We start from the raw sequence: 15955 nt of genomic DNA, 5'->3' as shown, positions 1-15955 counted from the left end.
GATACAAAGCTCCATTGATGAAATCAGTAAGCCACAGGGATAAAAAGTATAGCATGGGGAATACAGTGAATGAGACTGTAACAACTCTGTGTGGTGACAGATGGTGACTACAGCCACCATGGTGAGTGAGAACTGTATGATGCAGAGACTTGTTGAATCACTGTGTTGTACACCTGCAACTAATACAATACTGTACGCCAACCATACTTACATTAAAAAAAAAAAAAAAAAGAGCTGAAACGTTGGCATGGATGAGCAGAAGTCATAAATAAGTGACTGTTTTGTGTAGTAGTATCTGTTCTAGCTTACTGTTGTTTTTGAATAATAAAAACTGGTAGCTAAAGTTTCCCTTTTGTAGAAGTACTTGTTCTGTAGTAGCCACTGAATAAAACAGATTTGCCTAGGAGTCCAAAAAAGATGTCATTCTTGTTTCTTTAATACACACTAAGTTACCTGTATCACACTCAACTACACAGTAAAAAGGATTTCAGTGCAGTAATATTTGCAGCATTGGTACTGCAAGCATACTACTACTTATAAATGTTTACAAATTACTACTACAAGAGACTTGATAGTCCTTTTCATAGACTAGTATTATTTTTTTGAATAATTAGCTGCTCTTTATTTGCTGACATCATTACAGAAACTAAGTACATCAGCAAAGACAAAGTGTTTTTGTGAGTTGAGGTCAGAGACAGTTACTCCAAAATGTTAAGGGAAACAGTTGGATACCTCAGTATTAAAATGGTTAATTTTACATTGTCTTTGCCACTCTGGATCTTCTGAACAGTTTCACTCAATAAATAAAAGATTACATGTTTACAAAAAATTTTATTAAGTGAACAGAGATACATAAAATTGAAGTTTCACTGAATTGTAGTAATAAAGATTGTTTTTAAAAATATTCCATAATATCACATATATATTTTAAATGTCAATAAAATGTTTATAAAAATTACGTGTTGGAACTGTTTTTAAAATATTTCATGTTTTGTTATTCTAAATATTTTCTAATGGTATTAAAATGATGGTATATGTTCAGGAAAATTGCCTGTTAAAATTATTTTTGAGTTGCCCAAGGTTCTCAATCCCATCTTAAGGTCTACAGACAGACTTATTTCTGAACACTCACATTACTATTTGCTTTTGTTTTAATTCATTCTGCATTCCACTTAATGAAGATTACAGTCTCTGAAGTCTTTAAAAGTCTCAGACACTGAATGCATGATTTCAAGATGGGAGACATACATTTCTGTTATGACATGGGATGGGCTAAGATAGGATTCTCTAGATCTAGAGATCCATCTAGGATCTCTTCTTAGCCCATCCCATGTCATAACAGAAACGTAAATACACTTAATAGACATGTAAATACGATGCAGCTTATTTGTGAAAATACCTGCTCATTTTCTCCATTTGTGATTGGTCCGTTTTCCTTGACGAATGTCATCTAGTTCAATTAAATGTGCTATTTGATTACTTATTGTTAAGGCTTATTCTTGTGTGTACTCTTACCTGTTCAATTTTCTTGCACTTATTTTAAGGAAGGCTCCTGATCTTAAATTTTCTTGTAGCCATACTTGTTCACCATTTCTATGACCCGCCTTTTAGCATCAGGCATGTCATGATATTGGAATTATCTAAAAGGGAGCCATAAAACCTTGTGCTCACAGTTTTTGGCTTGGGGAACTAAGTCTTTGATTCCAGTCACCTGCTTGACCTAACTCTCTTCAGGTGAAAGAAGTCAAACCGAGCTTTTCTGCTTCTATTTATCTTTACCAACTAAAGTCATTTTGGCTGTGATGCCAATACTACTTTATTTAAAAATGACAAGATGATCCGGTTAACTTGGAAAACAGAGGAGCCCAACTAACGAATCTCCTGCCCAGCTTTTTATTAAAATACACCTCAGAGCAAACGAAAAGGAGCAGAGTTTGTTTGCATGTACTCATCAGCCATACGGAAGAGGAAAAGGGAGCTAGCTCTCTGGTGTCTCACAGTCACCGCCGCCTTGGCACAGCTCTGTGAAATCGTGTTTTAGATCATCTGATATGCCAAGGGGCTTTGTGTTGTTTCTTTTTGTCCTCTGTGACCCTCAAATAAAATGGAAACTTTCTATGTTCATGACTTTCTTTTCATGTTGAGCTCATGGGGGCATGGGGTCATGCTACCAATATATTTTTAAGCTTCACACAATTACCCTCAACCCCAGTAAAGCAGAGAGCAGCAGGACAGTATTTATGACCTGTCCCAATGAAAACCACTGTCTTAGGCAGCCCCACAGGAGACCAAACATTATGCAGTGCTTATGAAATAGATGAAGGGACAACACAGGGCTAACATATTTAAACATCCTATTACCACATCTTTGAATATTGGTTCTTCCAGCCTGAATTTTCTGCTCTGAAGTTAAGCTGTGTGATTCCTCTGCAGGTTGCTGAAGTGGAAATTATTTCTCTATTTGTCCACCACCTATTATTTTCCAAACAAAATTATCATTCTGAATTATATAAAATGGAGGAGGTGTGATTATCAACTTGAACCACACAGATCCAAGGCCACTTCACAAGATATGGTCACTTTGTTCCACTAAGCCATACCACTTAACTTGTTCTAAAGTAAACATAATCACACATTATGGTAATTTTGAAAGGAAATTTTTAGTTTCCAAACTCCTGTTCTTTGTGCTTTATTTTGTGACAATAAAGTTGCAGTCTTGATTTAAAAAAAAAACTATCACAACAAAAATAACTGACCCATAATATAAAAAAATTTAAACTATAATTGTTTAAAACCTATTTCTAGAAACTTTACTTCTACGGGATATTACATAGCCACTGTGGTCTTGAGCAAAACAAATAATATGAAATACACTTTCTGTTCTCACATTTGTCAGATGTATTTTCTCAGCTCAGCTGTTCTATTAACCTTATACTTTTCACAGGTGCATTTGACTAGTCTCTGTCATGTATGTCATTAAGTCCTATGTAAATAACAAGCCCAATGTGATTCATCAGAAGACTTCTTCACAATCCTTGAAGCTTGGAGCTTACCTTGGCATCTCCTATGAAGCTAAACATTCTAACATCTACGCAGACACTGGATCTCTTTATGACTCCATGTCTGCTAGCTTATACTTTTGGATCAATGTCAGCAGAGTCTTGATTAATTATGCATAGGAAGCATCTAGTCAAGAAAACTTTCTACATTCCCACCAGCACTTGCACATATCCCTCACAATTAGAGTAATCCAAAACCGGATATCAGGAAGTCAGCAGAAGTACTGGAATACGGAATTTTTGAGAATAAACATGACAGAGATGACATCTGACAGTACATATCTGGAGCCTAGATGGTTTTCAAACATTTTACTATGTTCCCATAATGAAAATATTATTGTTCTTGATATAACTGAATCACATTTAAAAATCACTCTTTCAAGTAAATATACTTATGATCACAGGATGGACCTGGATTTCTACTGTGATCATTTAACAGAGATAGCAAATTTTGATTTTTTAGTGTTATGTAAACTGAGAAGTAAATATAGTATGTGGATGAGTTCTACGGAACTAATACAAGGGTTATGAATTTACAAAAAAAATATGTGTATATTTAAAAATATATAGATGTATATTATATCCCCTACAGAATATAAAATATATATGCATATTTTGTATTATAAATTATATATACACACTATTTACTACCACTAGAGAATATTAAGAATGGAAGCAATATCTCCTTTTTAATTTTTAAGATTTTAAATATGATTTGAGCTTATTTTGTCAAAAATAGATAATTCAGTGTTTTATACTAAGTAGAAGGATGCATTACAGCAAAACCACAGAGCCTGTCTTTAAATATTTGTCCTATTGTGACTACAATGAAACAGAAACATCAAAAATTGGGGCACCTGCCTGGCTCAGTTATTACAGCATGTGACACTTGATTTGGGGGTTATAAATTCAAGCCCCACATTGGGTGTAGAGATTACTTAAAAAATAAAATCTTAAAAAAAAAAAAAAGCAATGAAAATAAAGCACATACAGACATACACAGTTCCTCTGTCACTATCTTTTTTTATGAATTGGAACCAGATTTAAAATAAGAAACCTTGTTATAGGGGCCCCTGGGTGGCTCAGTGGGTTAAAGCCTCTGCCTTCAGCTCAGGTCATGATCCCAGGGTCCTGGGATCAAGCCCCGCATCAGGCTCTCTGCTCAGCAGGGAGCCTGCTTCCTCCTCTCTCTCTCTGCCTGCTTCTCTGCCTACTTGTGATCTCTGTCTGTCAAATAAATAAATAAAATCTTTAAAAAAAAAAAAAAAGAAACCTTGTTATATAAAGAAATGCATCATTTGAAAATTGAAATTCAACCTAATGACAAAATAATACTTATTCTAAAGACTTGGAAAATATGAAAAAAGCAGGAAAAAGAAACTGTCGACCATAATGCCAAAGCCAAGTGTATCCACCACCACTAGCATGTTGATGTCATTCCTAATTTTCTATTCAGGCGTCTATATACATTGTTGAGAAAAATAGAAGCATCCTTTGCACACTGATCCAAACTTCAGTTTTCTGTGTACATTTCACATATATTTTTTCATTCCTATAAACATACTGCAATGAATATCCCCGTAGTTGTATTATTAGTACTTTATAACGTATCCCTAGAAGCAGAATGGCTAAATCGAGAGATTCCTTGTTCAGAAAGACTGTGCCAGTGAACCCCAGACTGATTTCTCTGCATCTTCACAAGAAAGCTGGAGCAGCAAAGCCACAATTCACATCCCAGCCCAAAGCAGGTTCAAAGTAAACAAGTGGAAAGAAAGTACTCCGATAGTGTGAGTTAAATTCATCTTCGGAAAAAGCCAGAAACTTTATATGGACACTGGGGAGAGTGTGTATGTGTATGGTGAGTGCTGTGAAGTGTGTTAATTAAGCCTGGTGATTCACAGACATGTTAATTAAAGAAAAGAAAAATCAACACACTAAATTCATTTTATTTCCCCCCCACACCGCCCGCCAAAAAAAAAAAAAAAAAAAAGCTAGAAACTTTTTAATTGCTGAGGGGATTTATGACATTTTGTGTGTTTCATCTGGTTAAGGTGCTTCAAGATGGTGATTTTTGATTTAAGGGGCCATAGCTGGCTTATCTGACTGAATGTGGTCCTGGAGTCCTGCTGATGACTTTGTGAAGTTTAATGACTGTGTCTTTGTTCTAAAATCAGAGGTGAGAGTTGAAGGCTCTGAGACTTATCCACAAAGCAGCTGTGCTGTGCGATTGAGACTTGAAGCATCCTGCCAGTCAGTGCCTCCAGCTCATACTTGCAGTCCATGCACCTTTCTGCATTTATTCAGTACCTTTCTTTAAGGAGAAAAGGACAGCCGAGAAGGCCATTCTAAGTGAGCTTTTATTCTAGTTGCAACATAGAGCTATTAATTTATAGGCATGTCGAACTATGTGGAAATAACCTTCTGATAAATGGAGCATTCTTCTTCTTTTAAAAATCTATCCTTAATGTGAAATTTCCAGGTATTTTAATTCAAGCAATTTCTTTTGCACTGTATATCACAGCACTTAAAATGCCACTGTTAAAATTGATAATGGAAAGAATAGTGGCAAAAGTACTTTCCTTTAAGATTTAGGAAATAATGGGAAGAAAGGGTAGCTTTTTTGGAAGCTATCTGCTTGCTATTTTGCTACAGGAATTAGGGTTAAATAAAACAATAGCAAAAGGCCTAGTATCTAAAACACAAACTCTTCTACATCACAAGTGTTACATTTATACAGGCTATGACCTTTCACTTGTTAGATTACATGAAAAACACTGGTTTTGCTACTCATTTTTATAGAAACAACATGGTATAGTGATAGGTTGCAGCATTTTCAAGTCCAAACCAATGTACTATATTTCACTTTTCATACTTTCATTTTAATCTGTCGCAAGGTAATGACTAAGCAGAATTACTAAAACAACAACTTCATGATTGACTGGTAATATATTAGAGAAGGAAGCAGCCTGTCTTGTTTTTTATTGATTTTTAACTTAGTGAAGCTGAACAGTGGAGGGACTAAAATTGTGTGTGTGTGTGTGTGTGTGTGTGTGTGTGTGTGTGTTGGCAGCTCAGGCATGAAATTTTATAATTACATGATTACCTAGTTTATGTTCAAAACAAAAAAGTGTTGGGAACATATACATAATTACTTTTACAAGAAGTCATTTTGGAATATAAAATTGAAGCATATTCTTTCTTAGGGACTGAACGGTCAAGAAAAATTTTGAAAATACTTTAATTTCTGAACTGGATTCCTATCCTGGACTACATTAACACTTGACCCTCACTTCCCACTTCTTCCACTGATTTATATAATGCCATGTTTTCAATTCTTACACATGAGTTGATGAGAAAACAAAAGGAAAAATTATAATACAAGATAATGATAAGAAGTGATAAAATACGAGCACACAGCCAGCAGACATAAGTACATGTTATTCCAGGATATAGGTAGTTAATAAATTTGCTGAGTTTCATAGAGTGATTTAAAGATTTTAAAATTTCCAACTTTCAAACAATGCTAATATCAGTGGAAAGGAACTATACATAAAACTTTCCAGATTGTTGGTGTCTGCATGGCTCAGTGGGTTAAAGCCTCTGCCTTCGGCTCAGGTCATGATCCCAGAGTCCTGGGATCAAGTCCCGAATCAGGCTCTCTGCTCGGTGGGGAGCCTGCTTCCTCCTCTCTCTCTGCCTACTTGTAATCTCTGTCAAATAAATAAATAAAAATCTTTAAAAAAACCACACAAAACTTTCCAGATTGCAATTTCCTTGAAAATAGCAATAAGACAAAAAACACAACACTTTGCATTTGAAAGGCTGATAAAAGCTTGCTGGGTAAGAACGAAATGAAGGGAAATAAAAAATTGGAAATAGAAAAAGAGAGTAATCAAACACTAATAAAAATACAAAAATAGCATATATAATGCTTGCAGGGGAAAGAAAAGAGCAACAAAATGTGATTAAGTTAGTGTTAGAGTTTAAAAAAATGACATTTATTGAGAAAAATCTGAAAGGGTATTACAGACCACTCTGGTCAAAAACATGTACTTACGAAATGATGAATAAGTTATTGTTATAATATTTATTTCCTTTTTTTGTTGATGTAAAAGAAAAAAACATTAATTGCCTAAAGGATTTTCAAAAAATGAATATAATAAAAAGATTACTAGAGGTGAAACAGTATTTTTTTTTAACAGAAAGTAAGTCCATTTGGCAAAAATAGGCTTTATTTAATTGAGTATTAGGTAATATTTTTCCTTAAAAGAAATAGATCTATTTTAATTATCACAAACAATGAAATCAAAAGATAAATATGGTAAAGGCAGATAAGTAGACACATAAGTAATATCTTATATGTATGTTTTGAGACATTAAATCCTTTTGAATAACTGACCACTGGAACTTTAGTTGATAAAGAGATTTTGTGGCATAAAAGATCTATCTTGGATGAGTGAATGATTTGCAGAAAACTACGTGGGGGTGCCTGGGTGGCTCAGTGGGTTAAAGCCGCTGCCTTTGGCTCAGGTCATGATCTCAGGGTCCTCGGATGGAGTCCCGCATCTGGCTCTCTGCTCAGCGGGGAGCCTGTTTCCTCCTCTTTCTTTCTGCCTGCCTCTTTGCTTACTTGTGATCTTTCTCTATCAAATAAATAAATAAAATCTTAAAAAAATTAAAAAAAAGAAAACTACATGGGATTTATACATGTTTAATCTATACTTTTCACTTAGGACAAATGAGCTTCGGGGTTCAAATCAGCAGCCCTTTGCCTTTCTTATCTGGACTTCTCACTACAACTCATCCCAATTTCTTTGTTTCTTTTTTAAGTGCTTTATTAAGAGATAATTTATATATCACACATTCACCCACTTAAAATATAAAATTCAATTTTTTTTTTTAGTATATTCACAGGGTTGTACAATCATTGCCATAACGTAATCTAAAACATTTTCAACTGTCTAAAAGAAACCCTGTACCCTTTACTAGTCATTCCTTATTCCTCCCGCCCCCCCCCCCCCCAATATCTACCCCACCAGAAACAACCACTGATCTGCCTTTGGTACCTAGCGATGTGCCTATTCTGTAAATTTTATGTAAATGGAAGCATATAGTATGTGGTAACTTTTGAGACTGGCTTCTTTCACTTAGTGTAATGTTCTGAAGTTTCATCTATTCTGTGGCACATTTCAGAGCTTCATTTCCTTTTATTGCTAAATAATATTTAACTGCATGTATATGTCACCTTTTGTTTAGCCATTAATCAGCTGATGGACACGTGGGCTGTTTCCACTTTTTGGATAATATAAATAATGCCACTCTGAACATCTACATACAAATTTTTGTGTACTACTTTTAAACTTCCCTTGGGCATATTTCTAGGAGTGGAATTCATTGGTCATACGGTAAGTTGATACTCAATATTTTGAGGAACTGCCAAACTGTTTTCCAAAGTGAATTCACCATTTAATACTCCCACCAGCAATACATGAGGGTTCAAATTTCTCTATGATGTTGCCAACACTTGTTAATGTCTCCCTATCTGGTCACAGCCATCCAAGTTTTAGTAGTATTTTACTGTGATTTTGATTGCATTTCCCTATGAATAATCATGTTGAACATCTTTTAACCTCTGGAATTGACTATAATCCCCCAAAGACTCTTATTGGCTCTATCTTTCCCTGCTCCCCTCTATTAAACTTCTAGCTGCTTTGATATTTGCTTGTGTCCTGGAGCTACATCCTTTTTTAACTGGCTTCCAACGATGCCCTTCGGCAAAGTATTCTGTACTCTCTGCTCCAAATGAAGTCCATCCCCCTCAGGCAGAGCCCTGGGGCTCCTCAGTTAAATTGCTTGCCTTCTCCCTCCGCAGAATCCCTGTGCCCCTGCTTCTGAAGTGGAGGCAGTGAGTTTCTTTTCCTAAGGGTGGGCATGGAGGAAATGTCAAGCCCTGATCTTCTGGACCTGTCTACCTTAGAGTAGAACTTCTACTCTAAGAGCATCCTGGGTCCTTTTATTCTTAGCCTTCCATGTCTGAGGAGGGAGTCCCGGCCCTCTTGACCTAACCTTTCTATAGTAGAGCTTCTAGGATACAAAACTGGAGAGATGAGGAACATCAGTGTTCTACTCTTCCCAGAGTGAAAGCACAGGTCTAGGTTTAGAGCTTGCAGGAGAAGAAACCTGTCTCCTTGGCTGCACTTGCACAGAACAAAATGCCCAGAGTGATTTCTATAAAATGGAGCTGTGTGAAGTAGAGGAGGGAGCAGATTCTCACTGGTCCTACTGAGATTAGCATATTTTTCTTAAAGAATATTTCTCTATTTGCTGTTCCCTCATGGGACAATTTGCAAAGACTTAAAATACTATTTTTAAAAAAATAATATTGATAATGTTTATTCAGTTGTTGTTCTGCTACTGCAGAGAGGGTCTATCAATCTCTTTATTCTCATTCCAGAAGTTCTGCCTTCATTCTAGTTTTTACCCAAGTATATACTTTCCTTACTTCAGTAATGAATGATCACTCTTCCTTCATTGGTATTCAAATAAAGACAGCATGCAATACCTAAAATTAGGCATTAGGTTGGGTCACTGATGGTAGATATTCAAAACTAAATGAGATCATTTTCACTTCCGCTCCAAGAGAGCTCAGAACCATCTGGGACACAGACATGCATACATACTTTATGCTAATACCATATTTCAACATCCCAATGGCTGAAATAGGATAGATACAGACTAAAGACTTTCATAAACCCCAGACTTAAACATGCCATACCTGTTAAGTTAGAATGAGACACTCCCCCTAAGAATTACGAAATGAGAAATTAAAGTTTCCCTCCATGAGTTAAACTGAAAACAAGAAGCATACATTGCCAAGAGATAGGGATATGCAAAAGTACCTTGAATAGAAAATAGATAACCCACCAAAAAACTATAAAACGCATATCCAATAAAAAGGAAGCCAACAGAAACATAAGAAAAGTTGTAACTCTTGCTGATGATAAGTTTTTGATGATAATTAATAACAAATGGATTCCATGTATATCGACAGTATCATTTCTGATGTTAACACAAACTCTGGGTAAAAAAAAAAGTCTTAGTCACTGTTTTTTATTTTCATTATTTTCATTCCACTGACAAGAGCATATTTATTGTGAGCTGGGCAGTGTATATTTCTCAGCTTAATTACTTTAGATATTTGATTCAGTTAATCTCTTTGGTTTATCTGTTCATTAAGGGCTTAGAATTGTGGTCTAGATCTCTATGTAGTTCTATCTACCAGGTGTGAGTAGCCTTTTCTTATACATGGATACTCTGTAATACATGCTAATTTGATTTTTGTTTTATAGATTTGTATTCAGGTTTTATGTATCACTCATCAACTGTGGATAATGTGGGCATGCTTTTGAAAGATGAAGGCATATTCATTATGTGGATAAAATTAGGTTTCTCTTCACATAGAGTTGCATATTAGATACTGGATTATGATGAATGAACCAAGGTAATTAAAGGCATTCTGAAATTCTCTTGGGAGAAAGTAAACAGCTAGAATTCCCCAGAAAACACACCTTTTCACCTGGCAGAAGAGAAGTGTTACAACACACCCTTCTCACTTAAAACTTCTATACAATCTGAATTGAAAATTAGATAATGATGATGATGAGGAGGAGGACTATTATGATGCATGCTACTGGCTCCCAAATTCTATGATAATAGTCTTACATCTCCTCTCTTTTAACTGAAATATAGTTGACAACCAATTAGTTTCAGGTGTACAACACAATGATTCCACAAGCCTAGATGTTATGCCATGCTCACCACAAGTTAAAATGTCTGTCATTTTCACCTCATAAGCTGCAAGAGAGTTAATAATGAGTTGTGGATTAAGTTCAGTAATTGGAAAAACATAAAAGTTTGTTGATTTCTCTGCATGTTTCTGAGGTTTTGACATTATTGAATTTAGATTCCACTGAGCTTTCATCTTCTATTTAAAAGCCCTCCTTAAATAGCCAGCAAAACAAAGAGACAACCCACAGAATGGGAAAAGATATTTGCAAATGACAATACAGACAAAGGGCTGATATCTAGGATCTATAAAGAACTCCTCAAACTCAATGCACACAAAACAGATAATCATGTCAAAAAAATGGGCAGAAGACATGAACAGACACTTCTCCAATGAAGACATACAAATGGCTAGCAGACACATGAAAAAATGTTCATCATCACTAGCCATCAGGGAAATTCAAATCAAAACCACATTGAGATACCACCTTACACCAGTTAGAATGGCCAAAATTAACAAGACAGGAAACGACATGTGTTGGAGAGGATGTGGAGAAAGGGGAACCAAACCCTCTTACACTGTTGTTTGGAATGCAAGTTGGTGCAGCCACTTTGGAGAACAGTGTGGAGATTCCTTAAGAAATTAAAAATAGAGCTTCCCCATGACCCTGCAATTGCACTACTGGGTATTTACCCCAAAGATACAGATATAGTGGAAAGAAGGGCCATCTGTACCTCAGTGTTCATAGCAGCAATGGCACAGTAGCCACTATGGAAATAGTCAAGATGCCTTTCAACAGACGAATAGATAAAGAAGATATGGTCCCTATATAAAATGGAGTATTAGGCCTGCATCAGAAAGGATGAATACTCAACTTTTGTATCAACATGGACGGGACTGGAAGAAAATATGCTTAGAGAAATAAGTCAAGCAGAGAGAGTCAATTATCATATGGTTTCATTTACTTGTGGAGCATAAGGAATAACATGGAGGACATCGGGAGATGGAGAGGAAAAGGGAGTTGGGGGAAATAGGAGGGGGAGATAAACCATGAGAGACCATGGACTCAGAAACAAACTGAGGGTTTGGAGGGGAGGGGGGTGGGGGGTTGGTTGAGCCTAAGTGGTGGGTATTATGGAGGGCATGTATTGCATGAAGCAGTGGGTGTGGTGCATAAACAATGAATTTTGGAACACTGAAAAGAAATAAAAATGGAAAAAAAAATAAAAGCCCTCCTTATTCTAAGCTGCTCTGGTTTGGTGCCTTAATGGGTAAGTTATGTAAGCATTTCGTAAAGCCTTATGGAAAGCCAATACAAGTTAGCTTTGAAACTCTCCCATGTAAGTCTGGGGAATATGCATGAAGGATGCTTCCTGGTGTCTACCCTTTTACCCATGTGAAAACATACAACACATGCAAACATGGATTCTGCCTGCAAGTGGAAATTGCACATATGTCTATGACACACTCAAACTCACCATGAATGTACATATATTCATGACCCATGAATATACATATACAAATAATACAAGCTCAGACTCATACATTCAGACATGCCACCTGTATATCACCCTCCTAAACACAGATATACATAAGGACACACACAAACACAAAATACATACACATGTATACACTTACATACACAAACACATCTTCAGACATACAATCATATACAAACACAAATACATAGGCACACACATATACACACACAAAATTCATCACACATAGAATGGATACTTTCTAAAAATAATTCAAAAATAATTTAAATAATTTTGAAATACATAATCAAGTTAACATACTGAAATATACTTTTTTATACTTCACATTTCTCCCAGATTAATGCTTTAACTGTTGTTTCAAGAACACAACCTCTTGCAGAGATATTTAGATATTACAAAGTGATAATCTCACCTCAGAAACTACATTCAGTCATTCCAACCTCAATTCTTTGTCTAGTGGCTTCATATATACACTCACTAGGTAATCTTATCTCTTCCATTCTTCTTTCTTTTACTAAATTTTATGATGATAATTTTCTTAATTTTATAACCTTATAATCTAAGAATATATGCCCAAATAGTACATTACTTATTCAAAAACAGAATCTACATTTCTACCCAATAACTCTACACAAGCTCCATTCTATCAGATTCTTACCTCATCTGGAAACTCTAGAATCAACTCAAATTTAATATGTTAATTACTGACTACATCATATTTTTATAGGTTAAGGAAACTGACCTCTAAGTTCACCCGAAGGAGAGTCTTGTGAAGGGAGCTTTCACTGTCAGGTGCAAGTTAGTAAAAGAACATGTGAAAGTAGGGAAGCTCCCTACTGGGTCCCTGGGTGGCTCAGCTGGTTAAGCATCTGCCTTCAGCTCAGGTCATGATACCAGAGTCCTGAGAAGGAGTCCTGCACTGGGCTCCCTGCTCAGGTGGAGCTTGCTTCTCTCTCTCCTCCTCTCTGTCCTGCTCTCTCTCAAATAAATAAAATTTTAAAAAGAAGAAGAAGAAGAATCTGTCTCCTGCTAATGAGAAATTGAGTTTCCAGGCTGCTGACCCACTTTTCAGATTTCAGACTCAAGGCTACATCAAGACTTACCTGAACAAACACCCACCCTGCTTGTCTACTCTATACATTTCAGACTTGCCAGCCCCCACAACTGGATAAGCCAATCCGTAAAATAAATTCTTCCCTGTCTCACTCTCTCTTCCTGTCTGTCCTTGTACATATCATTTTGATTCTGTAGCTCTGAAAACCCTAATTAATACAATCTTCATTTTATATATAAAATTCTAGATGGACAGTTAGATATAAAAATATAAAATTGCAAAGTAATTATACAAATACACTGGTTCATATACAGTAAGTCTCAATGTGGTTTTAGTAAGTAAAAAAAAAAAGAATCACAAGTAAAGGATTAATGCATTTGACTAAATCCTACAAGGAAAAATAACCTTTATATTAGCAACCATTATAAACATCATAAAACTAGAAAAAACAAGACCCAAAATGCTTAATATCTTTTAGATATTAAGAACTACTACAAGCTACAACATACTAACATAAAAAAGTTACAACATACTAATAGAAAAAATAAACCCGAAGGGCATCAACAACAAATAGGTTCCAAAGTCTAAAGACACTTTAACACTAAAGATATGGTTAAAATGGACTGTCATGTAAGCAATTACATGAATTGTAATATTCCAGACATACACTCTCAGTTGGGTTTTAAATAAATGCCAATTTTTTGAAAATCTATTTGGTAATATGTATTAAGGGCCATTGACACAGTAAATTTGCTTTTAGAAATACGTCCTAAGGAAATAAATGGATGTAGATGAAGACTTATGTACAATGACATTCATGGCAGAATTATTTATAATAGTACAAAACTGGAAGAAACTTGAAATAACCAACAACATGGAGAATGTTAAATCATTATACTGTCAAATAAGGGAATATTATAAAGGCATTAAAAATCATGCCTTAAGGAATATATAACGACATGGGAAATGGCACAGAACACAATGTTAACTGAATTTCCTTCTTAAAAAAAAAAAAAAGATTCTGCAAGTGTCTGGATCACGACTGTGATTTATGCTAACACATTTAATTGCCCTTCACCCAAAATTCTGATTGAAATGGACAAAGAATAGAAAAGGGTAATAACTTATTTCCGTATTAAAAAATAGGGAAGAGAGCCAGAAACGGAACTTTCTATAGCAGGACATAAACATCCAACCCGTGAAATATAAGTTCTTTTGCTTCAGTTTTGCTGTGTTTAGTTCAGATTTGCTATTGGTATGGTGGGTGAGGTTGAAGTTACAACTTTTATGAGGTGTCATGTAAACAGGTCCCCAGAATGAAGACTGGTGTTTCTTAAATGAGTGTCCTCTCTGGACTTACGGAAGTGGGACCTAACTGTTTCGTGATCACATACCTGCATGCGGGTTAATGTGTGATTTTTCCTCTCCTTGAATACCCGCTGTGAGTTACTGTGAAAGAAAGAAAACAACAAATAGAATGAGAGCCCAGAAAAGATGGCAGGACACAAACACATTTAAATGCCTTTGTGCCATCGGTACAAAGTTCCCCAAGACTCCTTTGGCTATGTAGTGATCAATCAAGGCACCTTAAATCTTCCAATGCCGGGTGCCTGGGTGGCTCAGTGGGTTAAGCCGCTGCCTTTGGCTCAGGTCATGATCTCAGGGTCCTGGGATCTAGTCCCGCATCGGGCTCTCTGCTCAGCAGGGAGCCTGCTTCCTCCTCTCTCTCTCTGCCTGCCTCTCTGCCTACTTGTGATCTCTCTCTGTCAAATAAATAAATAAAATCTTTGAAAAAAAAAATCTTCCAATGCCCTTAGCACCCCGCTGGAGGCCCATGTGTGCATCTCTATGGGTTGAATTAAACCAGCAGTAGAAACCCAGTGAGATGGCTGTTTGGTGGAAAATGTCTTTGGATTACACTATAGTGTAGAGCCTTGGCCAAACGAAGATGAAAATGGGCTATGTCTTTTCAGTTATCAGTCCCTCTGCTTCTCTCCCCAATTCCAACCCTATATTCAGGCAGTAAAGAAAAAAAGAACCCAATGAACATCAGTAAGCAAATGTGGAAAAAGAAACAGCCAGATCCTTGGTCCGAATGCATAAGGCCTTTGAATGGGTCCTTTCTTTTTTTTTTTTTTTTTTTTTAAAGGTTTTATTTATTTATTTGACAGATGGAGATCACAAGTAGGCAGAGAAGCAGGCAGAGAGAGGAAGAAGCAGGCTCCCTGCTGAGCAGAGAGCCTGATATGGGGCTTGATCCCAGAACCCTGGGATCATGACCTGAGCCGAGGGCAGAAGCTTTAACCCACTGAGCCACCCAGGCGCCCCTGAATGGGTCCTTTCAGGAAGGCAGCAGCAGGCCTCAGAGCTGACTTCTCTTTCCAGCTGCTTGGAAGAGACTATGTCCCAAGAACAATCTACCATATACTTATTCAATCATGCAATATTTATGATTATTGCTCATACTAGACACTGCTAGACACTGCATGTATATAATAATGAATAAAATAAACATAAACCTTGCTGTCCCTAGGGCCTACAGGCTAGTGTTAGAAGT

The sequence above is a fragment of the Mustela lutreola genome, chromosome 8 (assembly GCF_030435805.1).
Source record: "Mustela lutreola isolate mMusLut2 chromosome 8, mMusLut2.pri, whole genome shotgun sequence".
NCBI classification, from domain to species: domain Eukaryota; kingdom Metazoa; phylum Chordata; class Mammalia; order Carnivora; family Mustelidae; genus Mustela; species Mustela lutreola.
Note: the sequence above shows the minus strand (reverse complement) of the source record.